Source organism: Bubalus kerabau, chromosome 1 (assembly GCF_029407905.1).
Source record: "Bubalus kerabau isolate K-KA32 ecotype Philippines breed swamp buffalo chromosome 1, PCC_UOA_SB_1v2, whole genome shotgun sequence".
Taxonomy (NCBI): domain Eukaryota; kingdom Metazoa; phylum Chordata; class Mammalia; order Artiodactyla; family Bovidae; genus Bubalus; species Bubalus kerabau.
The window spans coordinates 91,365,053-91,379,218 of NC_073624.1; positions in this window are offsets into that span (position 1 = coordinate 91,365,053).

Here is a 14,166-nt window from a genome sequence, read left to right on the forward strand (position 1 = left end):
GTCATGAGCTCTGCTGGGACACGGTAGTATTTATTTCACTTCTTGGTCTAGTTCCTGGTTGCCTGAGTATATTTATTCATGAAAAGTAATCAAGCTTTATAGCTATGATTTTTACATACACCTCAATGGATACTTAAAATTTGACTTCAAGAAAAGAACTGTTTTGAGGTGGAGACAGGAGTTGGAGTTGGACCTGTGGACCACCTGGCACCTACACTCTGTGGAAGAGAGGTGAGGTGCTTGTAGAGTAGGGCATAGCGAAGAGAATGAGGTTCACAGCCAGATAGAACTGGATTTGAATCCCCATTTTGAGGCTTCTGGCTACGTAAGCAACAAGAAGAGTGATGGGTTAGGCCAGAGAAACAGTCAAGGGCCAGAACGTGAATGACTCTGTAAAGTCAAGATAAGGGTTTTGGTTTTCATTCTTAGCTTAGGCAGAGAGACAACAATAAAATCTCAAAATGCTTCATGTTCTACGCAATACACATCTTTATCATGAAGGAGAAAAAAGACTGAACTGAATTCTGAAAATAAATCTTAAAATCGTGGTAGAAAAACCAGAAGGGGAGAGAGAAAGCAAGACTACACAATCTTGATACAGATTCTTCACAACATGTAAGAGCTTGCACAGCCAGTAGCAGGTTTGGAAGTAGATGAACCCGGGTGGTGCTAGTGGTAAAGAACCCCCTGCCAGTGCAGGAGACGTATGAGACAGGGGTTCAACCCCTGGGTTGGGAAGATCCCCTGGAGGAGGAAATGGCAACCCACTCCAGTATGCTTGCCTGGAGAATCCCATGGACACAGGAATCCCTAGTCCTTGGGGTCACAAAGAGTTGGACACAACAGAAGCGACTTAGCACACAAGCATGAAATTTTATTTGGGGGGTGAAAGGAAATTCCTTTCACTTCATGTCAGATACTCTGCTTTCTGTCCATCCCCTCCCAAAGAAAAGAAAAATCTTTTTTAAAAAACTGTCTCCCTGTCCTATCACTATTACCATAGACAAATATCCACATGAAATATTCTCTTCTCCAGCTGGTAGATGCCCTAAATCAATTAGCATTATTCCTTTGACAGCTATGCATTTAATAGAAATACAAGGTTCTTACTTGATCATGCTTACTTAAAAATAAATAGGATTTTTATACTGATAACCATGGTAATTGAAATACTTGTAAAATGAAATAAAACCTCCCAAAATCTAGTAGACAGTTTACTTTGAAAGAAAAAGGCACTAAGAAAATAATAAGTAGTTGAGACTAACAATGAGGATGGCAATTTAAAAGTATAAAATGAAAAACAGAATTTGACTCAATTTAAAATTGGTACCCTCATTCAACAATTGTAGATATTAGAATACATTGAGAGATCACAGTATCAAGGGAGAATGAATAAGATGGATTGAGAAATTTTATCCAACAATATTAGTACTGCTATATCTTTTTGAAAATTCCTCAAATATATAAAGGATTTTTCCAGAGAAATGAAATTAGAGCTGTGCTTGCATTACATCAAAAGAAAACCAATCATTATGTTGATTTCTGGGAACTTTGACATATGTGCTAAGAAAGAAAAATTGTAAGAACTTGAACAATATCCATTTGGTTCTACACCTATGATTTATAAGCAGGCAATTTTTGTTCTTAGAGAATATGATAAACAAACAATTACACAATATTCTTAGCGTAACTGTGAAGTATATAAGAGTATAAACATTGATAAAATATGCTAAACCTGTGTCTTTTCTCTGTTAAAAATTGTTTTGTGCTAAACTAACTTTTTTAAACTGATCATCTATTAAATCTTAGGGGCAAGGTGAACAATTCAATCAATTAGTCTTGACTACATGTCCTCTGACCTTTTAATACAAATAGAAGAATGGATCCTATTAGTCACATTTTTTTAAACATTAATTTCTGAGTATGGCTTCCCTGGTGGCTCAGACGGTAACAGAATCCACCTGCAGTGTAGGAAACCTGGGTTCGATCCCTCGGTTGGGAAGATCTGCTGGAGAAGAGAATGGCTACCCACTTCAGTACTCTTGCCTGGAAAATTCCAGAGACTGGCAGGTTACAGTCCATTGGGTCACAAAGTGTCAGACACGACTGAACGACTAACACTTTCACTTTCTGTGTTTCTCCATGAGGAAAAAAAATGAAAACGTTAATTTTTTTGTGTCATCACAGATAAAAAAGAAAACCTGCTTTTACATTTGCAGTGTCATTACGTCACATATTAAAACTAAGTGACAACTAACACTCCAATCTCTCTTTTAACAAGCAACAGATATACATTAGAACATGATGACCCAGAAAACTTACCAGTGAGATGTCCAAAAGAGAGTGGGTGTCAGGAGTCCAAATATGACTAGATTTGCCAGTCAGTATCTGAAGGACACTACTACCACATTCTAAAACCACCAGAACCTCTTTTTTCTTATCCATGTAGCATCACATACTACATCTACCTCCTAACATTCTTTGACGGAGAAGGCAATGGCACCCCACTCCAGTACTCCTGCCTGGAAAATCCCATGGACGGAGGGGCCTAGTGGGCTGCAGTCCATGGGGTCGCTAAGAGTCGGACACGACTGAGCGACTTCACTTTCACTTTTCACTTTCATGCATTGGAGAAGGAAATGGAAACCCACTCCACTGTTCTTGCCTGGAGAAACCCAGGGACAGAGGAAGGAGCCTGGTAGGAAGCCGTCTACCAGGCCTCCTGTGTCTGACTCCACAGAGTCAGACTCGACTGAAGTGACTTAGCAGGAGCAACATTCTTTGAATGATAAAACAGATAACAAAGAAAAACAGATGACATGAAGTTGACTAGTAGAGATATATTTGGTATATTTGAGATAATCTTGGAATAGCACAACTGGTTTAAAAGGTAAGTTACCTAACACGAAATCTACTATATGGAAATTCCCTCCTAGTATCACGTGGACATTTCAGGAATGGCCTGGCCCCTGACAGAAGCCACACTCTCTGCTTTGGGCTGATGCGCTTTTGTACATCTCCTGTCTTTTTCTTTTCTTTCAGCTGAGGCTGGCGTTCTTAACCTGGCAGCTGTGGGTAAGGATTAGGGGATACCAAAGCTTCCCTGAAAGGTACACAAAATGGTGTGTGGACTTGGGTCACTTTTCTGTGGAAATGCTTCATGTATCTTTGCCAATCATTGAAAGGGTTTTGCATTCTGTCCTTCAACCATTCAACTAATGTTAACTGTGTTTCTGTGTATCACTATGCGCTGGGCACAGTTCTAAATACTGGTAATACAAAGACAGCAGCCGTGTCTTTATGAAGCTAACATTCTCAATCCCAAAAAGGCTAGGAAGCCCCAACCTAAAGCTTAAGGTAACTTGTTACAGCTGTTCTCGTATGCCAAAAATGAATAGTTACTCTTCTTGACTGTTCTGTGAGTGGATATCTTCTGAATCATATATAAGCATTAAGACTTGTATTTGTTATCTTAAAGAAGTAACTATGGAAAGTCATGTTTATTACTTCTAAAATTGTAACTATATATAAAACTATATATACATATGCATGCATATATACTTATACATGAATTATATATTTGTGTATGTGTGCTAAGTCACTTCAGTCATGTCCAGTTCTGCATACCTGTGGACTGTAACTCACCAGGCTCCTCTGTCCATGGGATTCTCCAGGCAAGAATACTGGAGTGGGTTGCTGTGCCCTGCACCAGTGTATCTTCCCAACACAGGGATCAAACCCACATCTCTTATGTCTCCTGCCTTGGCAGGTGGTTTCTTTACCGCTAGCACTACCAGGGAAACCTGTACATGTGCATGCAAGCGTGCTAAGTTGCTTCAGTCGTGTCCAACTCTTTGAGACCCTAAGGACTGTAGCCCGCCAGGCTCCTCTGTCCATGAAATTCTCCAGGCAAGAATACTGGAGTGGATTCCCATGCCCTCCTCTAGCAGATCTTCCCAATCCAGAGATCAAAGTCTCTTACATCTCTGAACTGGCAGGTAGGTTCTTAACCATTATTGCCACCTGAGAAGCCCTGTGCATATATGTGATTGTACAAAACCTTTCCTGTTTTAAATTATTTCACCACTATGTATTTCCATCTCTTAAAATGGAAAGTTTATATTAGTTTCGTAATGTCTTAGTGTTAAACAGATTTTGCTACACAGAAAACTGGACTTTATTTTTATTCTCCACGGGACTTAGAAAGTTAATTTACATAGTGAAGATATTCAGTGAATGTTGGTACAGAGAATTAATGAATTACAGGATGGATGAATGGGTAAATAAATTAACAAGTTTACATTTAGTAATAAAGAGTTTTAAAAGCTAAACTCCTTTGTGCTTATACATACCAAGAGTATACAAACTAGTAATTCCAGGATAGCACTTCATGTGAGAAACACAACTGAAAACCAAAGGCAGCACCTTTCTGACCAGGTTGCTTTTAGCAATCTTAGATGCCTATAAAATGCCTATTACAGACTGAGAGAAAAAATAAACCAGAACTTCCATCATATTAACCTTGCCTACTGGGGGGCTACAGTCCATGGGATTGCAAAGAGTCAGACACAACTGAGCGATTAACACATATTTTATGTAAACAGAAGCTATAAACCTTTTGTGGTATTGGTTCACCCTCTCTCCACAATACATGTCTTGAAATTACTTTTTCTGGCCAGCAATTTGCCCTCACCCCTAACACCTCCAGGACTGGAGACTGATTGACTGAAATATTTGGAATTAACTTTGACAAGGAGCAAAGTGAAACTCGTGAAACTGAGTGCAAGACAAGCTAACGGGACTCACTCATTGTGCCGAGTGCCCCGGCTTTTCTATAATCCTTGGTTGACCTTTCCTGGCACTGGAAACAGGATCCACTAAGAAAAAAAAAAATATATCTGTGATAATGAAAGTGGACAGAAAAACAGCAGGGACCTTAACAGATTTCCATTGCCCACAACCGTGGTTCTCAAAGTGGTCTCTAGACCAGCAGCAGCAGCAGCACCTGGGAACTCATTGTACTAGACTGCTTAGGCTACCATAACAAAATACGGCTGGTTGGGTGGAGTCAACAGTAAACATTTGTTTTCTTATAATTTTGGAGACTGGAACTCCCAGATCAAAGTTCTGGCCAGTTGGGTTTCCAGTGAGAGGTCTCTTCCTGGTTCTTCCTTTTTTTATAAGCCACCAATCCAATCAGTTTAGGAACCTCATATAACCTTAATAACCTTCTAAAAGCCTCGTTTCAAATACTTTGGGGATAAGGACTTCAACACACAAATTTGGGAGGACACAGTTCAGCCTACAGCACTCGTTACAAATGAAAATTCTGGAGCCCCGCCTCAGATCTATCAAATCAGAAATTCAGGAAATGGAGTCCTGCACTTTGTGTCTTATTAATCTCTCCTGGTGATTTGCATGCATATTAAGGCCTGAGAAGCACAAGCCTTCAGGAAAAATTCCCAGCCTTGCATTTCATTTTCTCCATAGGTTTTCCCATTTTTACTTTCCAACCTTATTTCTTATTGCTCTTGGCCACGAACTCTGCTTCTGCTAAACTATTTCTCACCATGGCCTGAAAGATCATTTGTACTCTGTCTTCTAGACTCTTGTTTACACTCTTTCACCAACCTCAAATTGTCTTTCGACCTCTTTCATTAAAGCGTCACTTTAACATCTCAACCACAGTCATGTCTTCTTTCTCCAGATAGCAGAAGCCCTAATTGTCTGAACTTATCATATTTTACAGGTTTTACTTTCTCAGAGTTCATAGGTTATACTCATCTGTAATTTTAGCACAAGACTTTGCACATAAAAAGTACTTAGTCTTCAAAATATTATATACTGCCTTGCTTATAACTCTCCTCTGTAAGTGACTCCCTACAACACTGATTCCAATACAGCACTGATTTGGGACATCAAACAGCCCATTGGTCTCTGACATAATGCCACTTCTAAAGCTTCTTGATATTAAAAATTAATATACTATCTGTAATTTATTAAGTCCTATAATAAGCACTTAGTGCATTACTTCATTAAATTCTCACAATCACTCCAAAATAGGTATTATGATCCTTATTTGACTGAAAAAAGACACTGTTTAGGTCATTCCAAGCACCAGTTGAGATAGTAATTTTAAAAGTAAAATTCCATTCTCAGCCTACCTGGGGTGTTCAACAACCTCAACATCTTTCAGAAATAGGAGATGTACTGCTCATAGTACTTGGCGCTGTTAGTGATGGTGCTGATCTGGTCCATGGAGGTGATGTAAATGAGCTGGGTCCCTGTGTATTTTTCTGGGTTGTAGCCCACCAAGGTCATATGCATCTGCAAATCTTGAGACACTATGGTACATACTTTGTCCTCTGTGGGGAGAAAAATGCCACAACAATGGGGCATTAATATGCAAATGCATCTTCAAATGTCAGAAAATAAGTGAGTTACACTCTCACTGATATTTTCCCTGAACTGCTGTGTATGTGTGCATGCGTGCATGGTCGCGTCTGACTCTTTTCCAGGCAAGAATACTGGAATGGGTTGCCATTTCCTACTCCAGGGGATCTTTCCGGACCAGAGATCAAACTCAGGTCTCTTGTGTTTCCTGCGTTGGCAGGCAGATTCTTTACCACTGCACCACCTGGAAAGCAAGGATAGTAATCCTTAAAATAACCCCTACCCTTTTCTCACACCTGAGTTCTGCTTATATGGACAAAGTACAAAAGCAGTATTTTTATTAAAAACAAATGCAAGTTTACAGCCATACCACCCTGAATGTGCCTGATCTTGTTTATCTCTGAAGCTAAGCAGAGTTGGACCTGGTTAGTAGTTGGATGGGAAAAACAAAAGCAGGTTTCCTCCTGAAAACGAAAACAAGTATCTGGTTGATACTTGTATCAACTTGTATCAAATAAGTATCTGGTTGATACTCTAACATACCAGCATTGAATGTGAGGCTCCTTGTGTTACAATGCCTTTCCAATTCTGTAACCCCTCACTCCTCCTATAGAAGAATATTGCTCCTTCCTAAGTGAACTATATGCTCCCAAGCCTCTGGATCTTTGCACATGCTATTTGTTCTAATCAGAATATGCCTCATCATCTTGTCAACAAATGTTCTTTACACGCTGAGCTTTCAGATAAAATTAGAAACTGCATGTTCTGTTATTGAAATGCTCTACACAGGTGGGATGTTGCAAATAAATAATTATCTTGTTTTGCACCCTGAAAATTTCAATGTGTGGAAAGGAGAAGCACATATAAGATTGGTGGGGTTAAATTAAAATCTTATAAAGTTCTGCATTTGAATTAGAAGCATCACTATTGTCATGCAAATGTATGCTCCTCGGTTTTTGTCTCGTCGCAACAAAGATTTGGAGTGATGGACATTAAAGCCCCTTTGGCATGTCACAGCTCTCAGGTCTTGGACAGACCGTGTTATAGCTCTTAGTCAAATGAGTGTTACAGCTCTATTTTATTTAGATAATAGCAAGAAAATCCATCTTCGAGGCGCGAGGGCATGTCGACCCAAAGACGTGAAGAGAAGAGTGCCCCAGCACATGGGAGAGAGAGATAGAGAGAGCTAGCTTCGGCTCCTCTTTTTTATGTTTTTCTTTTTTTCCCCCTGGGCCTGTCCTGTGTAAATTGGGCCAGCCAGGAGTGTTGTTTGTTTTACCTGAGGTCCTCACTCCGGTCCTTGGACCTTCCTTTGTTCTATTTTCACGGGCTTTTCTCTTCCTTATCTTTTAGCCAACGCCATTCTGGACTCCTTTTCCCTATTCTAACTACCTAACACTATGAACCCATGATGATGCTACCTTTTATTTTTATTTTTTTTATTGAAGTATAGTTGATTTACATGTTGTGCCAATCTCTGCTGTAAAGGAAAGTGACTCAGTTACACACCTATAGATATTCTTTTTTTAATGTTCTTTTCCTTTCTGGTTTATCACAGGATAGTCAATACAGTTACCTGTGCTATACATCCTCTATATAGGATGCTTATCCATTCTATATATAGTAGTTTGCATCTGCTAATCTCGAACTCCTAATCTTTTCCTCCCCCACCCACAACCTGCCTTGGCAGCCACAAGTCTGTTCTCCCTGTCTGTCTGCTTCAGTTTTGTAGATAAGTTCATTTGTGCCATAGTTTGGATTCCACATGTAAGTTACAACATATGCCATTTGTCTTTCTCTTTCTGACTTACTTCACTTAGTATGATAATCTCTAGTTGCATCCACGTTGCTGCAAATGGCATATTTCATTCTTTTTTATAGTTAAGCAGTAGTCCATTGTATATAAGCCATACCTTCTTTATCGACTCGTCTCGTGATGGGCATTTAGCTTGTCTCCATGTCTTGGCTATGGTGAGCAGTGCTGCCTCAAACATAGGCATGAATGTATCTTTTTGAATTATAGTTTTGTCCAGGTATATGCCCAGGAGTGGGATTGCTGGGTCATATGGTAATTCTATTTTTATTTTTCTGCAGAACTTCCACAATGTTTTCCATAGTGGCTGCACCAATTTACATTCCCACCAACAGTGCAGGAGAGTTCCCTGTTCTCCATACCCTCTCCAGCATTTGTTATTTTTAGACCTTTTAGTGATGGCCATTCTGACTGGTGCAAGATGGTACTTCATTGTATTTTTGATTTGCATTTCTCTAATAGTGATGTTGAGCAACTTCATGTGCCTACTGGCCATCTGTATGTCTTCTTTAGAGAAATGTCTATTAAGGTCCTCTGCCCATTTTTTGATTGGGTTGTTTTTTTGTTGTTGAGTTGTATGAGCTGTTTGTATATTTTAGAGATTAAGCCCTTGTCAGTTGCATCATTTGCAAATATTGTCTCCCATTCCATAGGTTTTCTTTTCATTTTTTAGTGGTTTCCTTTGCTGTGCAAAAGCAAGGTATTATTTGTTTATTTTTGGTTTTATTTCTATTGACTTGGGAGACTGACCTAAGAAAGCACTGGTATGATTTATGTCAGAGAACATTTTGCTATGCTCTCCTCTAGGAGTTTTATGGTGTCATGTCTTATATTTAAATTTTTAAGCCATTCTGAGTTTACTTTTTGATGGTGTGAGGGTGTATTCTAACTTCACTGATTTACATGCAGCTGTCCAACTTTCCCAGAACCACTTACTTAAAAGACTTCTTCCCATTTTATATCCTTGACTCCTTTGTCAAAGATTAACTGGCCACAAGTGTGTGGGTTTATTTGGGCTGTCTATTCTGTTCCATTGATCTGTATGTCTGTTTTTTTTTTGTTTTTTTTTTTTTTTTAATTTTATTTTATTTTTAAACTTTACATAACTGTATTAGATTTGCCAAATATCAAAATGAATCCGCCACAGGTATACATGTGTTCCCCATCCTGAACCCTCCTCCCTCCTCCCTCCCCATTCCATCCCTCTGGGTCGTCCCAGTGCACCAGCCCCAAGCATCCAGTATCGTGCATCGAACCTGGACTGGCAACTCATTTCATACATGATATTTACATGTTTCAATGCCATTCTCCCAAATCTTCCCACCCTCTCCCTCTCCCACAGAGTCCATAAGACTGTTCTATACATCAGTGTCTCTTTTGCTGTCTCGTACACAGGGTTATTGTTACCATCTTTCTAAATTCCATATATATGTGTTAGTATACTGTATTGGTGTTTTTCTTTCTGGCTTACTTCACTCTGTATAATAGGCTCCAGTTTCATCCACCTCATTAGAACTGATTCAAATGTATTCTTTTTAATGGCTGAATAATACTCCATTGTGTATATGTACCACAGCTTTCTTATCCATTCATCTGCTGATGGACATCTAGGTTGCTTCCATGTCCTGGCTATTATAAAAAGTGCTGCGATGAACATTGGGGTACTCGTGTCTCTTTCCCTTCTGGTTTTCTCAGTGTGTATGCCCAGCAGTGGGATTGCTGGATCATAAGGCATGTCTATTTCCAGTTTTTTAAGGAATCTCCACACTGTTCTCCATGTATGTCTGTTTTTGTGCCAATATCACACTGTTTTGATTACTGTAGCTTTGTAGTATTGTCTGAAGTCTGGGAGAGTTATGCCTCCTGCTTTGTTTTTTCCCCCTCAGGATTGCTTTGGCAATTCTGAGTCTTTTATGGTTCCATAATTTATTCTTAGATTTCTTCTAATAAAACTCCCTTCTTGCTTAAAAAAAAAAAAGTAAGAGCTAAATAAAGGAGGGAACACATGAATTAACAAGGTGATGAGAGCCTGAGTGAATCAACAATACATGACAGATTGGCCAAGAAAATTAGTTCATGTCCCCAAATGTTCAAAGAATGAAGAGAAACTCGACTTATCCAGAAGAAAAAAGTCTCTCCACTGGGCCTGCCTCAGAGGGACCCACACCAGGGATCTCTATTCTTTCAAGGAGCCACAAAAAGTTTTATCTGTGATAGAGAAAGATGTGGGAAGAGGAGGATGGGAGGAAGAGAGAAGGAGATGATGGATAGGCTCTGGAACCTCTGCATCATCCTCCCCCCCCCCTCCATGTGGGCTCCCTCTGCTTCCCTTTCAGAGCTCCAGACTTGCCTTTCAGTGGGAGGGCTTGAGATTCACAAATGCCCCAAGGGAGATTTTCTGTAGCAGCAGCATTGGGGAATCACAAAGGCACCTAGAGCCCAGACTCCTCACAGGCACAGGAAACCCTGACCCTCATCTGTCCTGGGTGCCCTCAGCAGCCATGAAAGGGAAGGATTTAGATGTGATTGTGGACTCATCTCAGCCCAGCCCTGTCCTGGAAAAATAGTGGTCACTGTCCATGGTGCTCATAGGCTGACTTACAGCTGGAGACACATATTTTTAAGTCACCAACCACAGTATGTCAGAGCTGAGGAGGCTCCAGAACCTCTTTTTCCCTACTGCCTTGTTTTGCAGATGAAAAAGCAGAAGCCCAGAGAGGGGGAGGAATTCCTCAGGACCACATAGTGTGCGGCAGGGTGCTCAAGCCAAAAACAAGGAGGCACCTTCTTCCTTGCCCATGTCTTTCTTTTCAGGAAGGAAAAGCTCTCACAGCAACCCCTGCAGACTTCCTCTCGTATCTCATTTGCCAGAACTGGATCATGAGTCCTTGTCCTGACCAATCACCAGTGGGGGAAGTGGTTGTCATGGCTGGCTTGGACCAATAATGATTCCTCCATATTGAACATCCACAGGAAGAAGGCAGGATGGGTTGGGCAAAGATTTCCAGGTGAGCAACCAACACCATCTTGCTATAAAGGGGAAATGACACGGGAGCTGAGGGTTCAAAGACAAGGGAGCAGGAGAGCAGGAGGAGAAGCACATGCAAAGGTGTAGAGGTACAGGCAGTGACCTGACCTGAGTGCTTGGGGATCACTGGTGTGAGAAATGGAGCACTTCCTGCCTTGTCAGTAAACAAGGATGTCACAGTCATTAGCAATTTCAGCCCTCCAATGTGAGCTGGCAAGCCCTAAGTGCACTCAGGAAGAAGAATACCTGTGATCTGACAGCCATCAGGACTGCAGCCACTCCCTACGGTGAGCCCCAAGGGAGCTCAAGATGTGAAAGAACAGAGGATACTGGCCCAGGATAGCTGACATGCATACAAAATGAATTTCAGTGAGCCCAGACTCTTGTATCTTCCCATAGATAGAAAAGCATTAAACTCCCTAACTTTGGATAACTAGTTTTCTTTGATTAACAATGACCTTTTAATATTAAGATTACCTGCCGTTTGTTGTGAGACTTCTATATAATCTGGCTCCTCCCCTCACCTCCTCAGTGCAGTTCTCTCAAGGGTTACTTGAGATGCTGTCTCCCTGGCTTGAAGTCCTAAAAATTCCCACCAAATGAAGCATAACTCTTCAGGTTTTAGGTTGTGACTATTCTCTAAGTCAGCAGGTGATTCACTGCTGCAGGCACACAGCACAGGTTGGGAAGGCGGGCAGGACCTCATATGGCAGTTTCTGCTTGGAGCAGCACAGGCCCTAGGCAACAGGGAGCTACTGAGAGGCACTAACCAAGAAAGTGAGTGCACAGCACATAGGAAATTGTGGTGTGTGGAGGCCCCAGTGCCTAGGAGCTGAGCAGAGTCATTCTGTGATGGGCAACAATGTCATTAATAAACTCCAGAGGCTTCTGTTCAAACAGATGATTGTAACTGATGAGAGAGTAAACATGGCCTTAATGGATTTGCTTGTGGCAACTACCTGTTTCTGGATATTAAAATCCACATGCTTGGCCAGTTCTTAGCTCTGCTGTCATGCCTGCTACACCCACATCTTTCCTCTTCCATCTGCCCTCTGCCCAGTTGTGGGACCACACAACCTAAGGTGCCCAAAACACCCAGTACTTCGCGTTATAATTTACATTGTGGTCAACCACTTTACAGAGGAGAGAACAGAAGGTGAATGTGGGTGAGGGGCTTGCTGGTGAGTCTGGGGCAGAGGGATCCCAATCTACCATTTACTTTATGACTTCAGAGCGGGGCAACTCCTCTACCCCCAGCCAGGGTGCTTGCTGAATGGGGAGGCCTCTGCTCCACGTGATGCTCATTCCTGCAGAGGGCACACGTGTGACTGCAGACATGCCATTCCTTCCTTATGACCTGGGGCCAGGCATGAGGAGCACCTGCCCTGTAGGTATTGCAGTCATGGGTCCACATGTGGGTGGGTGTGCCCATGACCGAGAGGAAAGCACCCCCAGTCCAGGCCCCCCAAAGCTGAGAGACAATCACATCCCAGAATTGAGGAATGCCCAAGTCTCAGTTGGCCAATCTGGCCTTAAAAAGCAAACTGCTATCATCCAGGTGTTGATTTTTTTTAATTAAATTACACATTTACAATCCAGTAGTCAAGCCCCCTTTTCAGCAGCTTGTAGCCCTCAGCCTCAGCCTTTTTTTTTTCTTCTCTCTGAGACCTAGTTTTTAGCTTCAGATTAAGTCCCATTAGGGACATAAATACTGTCCCTTTCATACCCCAAACTCCCCCTCAGATTCCCTTTTCAAAGCCTGCACACACATGGTGAACAGGGCTTTATTAACACAGTTCTGCAGATTTGTGAGCTAAAGATTTAGAATAATGAGGATAGGAGGGGCCTGCCCCACGTGGCAGGGAGGGCAAGGGGATGGTGATGATTCACCTGTAAAACCTCAGCCGGCTGAAGTATCAGGCAGCAGCTGGAGGGCAGCCGCCAAAGGGCTGAGGGGGTGCAGAGTAAGTGGATTAAATGGTTAATCCAGCAGCCTCTGGGATGGCTGGCCCTAGAGCAAACCATCAGTGTGGGAGAGGGATAGTCTCCAGTGCCTGGACTCTACCATCTAGAAACTGGGGCTTTGGAATAAGAACACTGGGGTTCAAAGCTGCTCCACCACTTGGATGGCTATTAAAAGCAAAATGAGCCTGTTTTCTCATGTGTAAAATGGGAACACTGAGACTTCTCTCAGGGTGTGTGTGCTAAGTCACTTCAGTCATGTCTCTTTGCGACCCCATGGACTGTCTCTTAGGTCTCCTGCATTGGCCGGCGGGTTCTTTACCACTGGCCCCACCTGGGAAGCCCCCTCCGAGGGTGGGGAAGAGAATTAAAAGTTAAAGCCACTCAGTCATATCCAACTCTTTGCAATCGCCTGCCAATCTCCTCCGTCCATGGAATTCTCCAGGCAAGAATACTGGAGTGGGTAGCCATTCCCTTCTCCCGGGGATCTTCCCGACCCAGGGATCAAACCCAGCAACTTTCAAACACACAACACTGGGTTGTTAGCTACAGTCACCCTGATGTACATTACATCCACAGGATTTATCATATAGCTGGAAGCTTGCACCTTTTGACCATCTTCACGCATTTCACCCATTCACCTCAACACCCTGCCTCTGACAACCATCAACTTGTTCTCTGTTTCTATGAGTTCAGTTTATTTTGTAGATTCCACACATAATTAAGATCATAAATATTTGTCTTTCTCTGTCTGACTTATTTCATTTATCATAATGCCCTTGAGGTCCATCTATGTTGTTGCAAATAACAAGATTTGCTTTTTTTCTTTATGACTCAGTGAGATTCCATTGTATCTATATACTGCATTTTCTTCATTCATCTGCCGATGGACACTTAGGCTGTTTACATATCTTGGTTATTGTAAATAATGCTGCAGTGAATATGGTGCAGGTACTTCTTTGACGTTGTT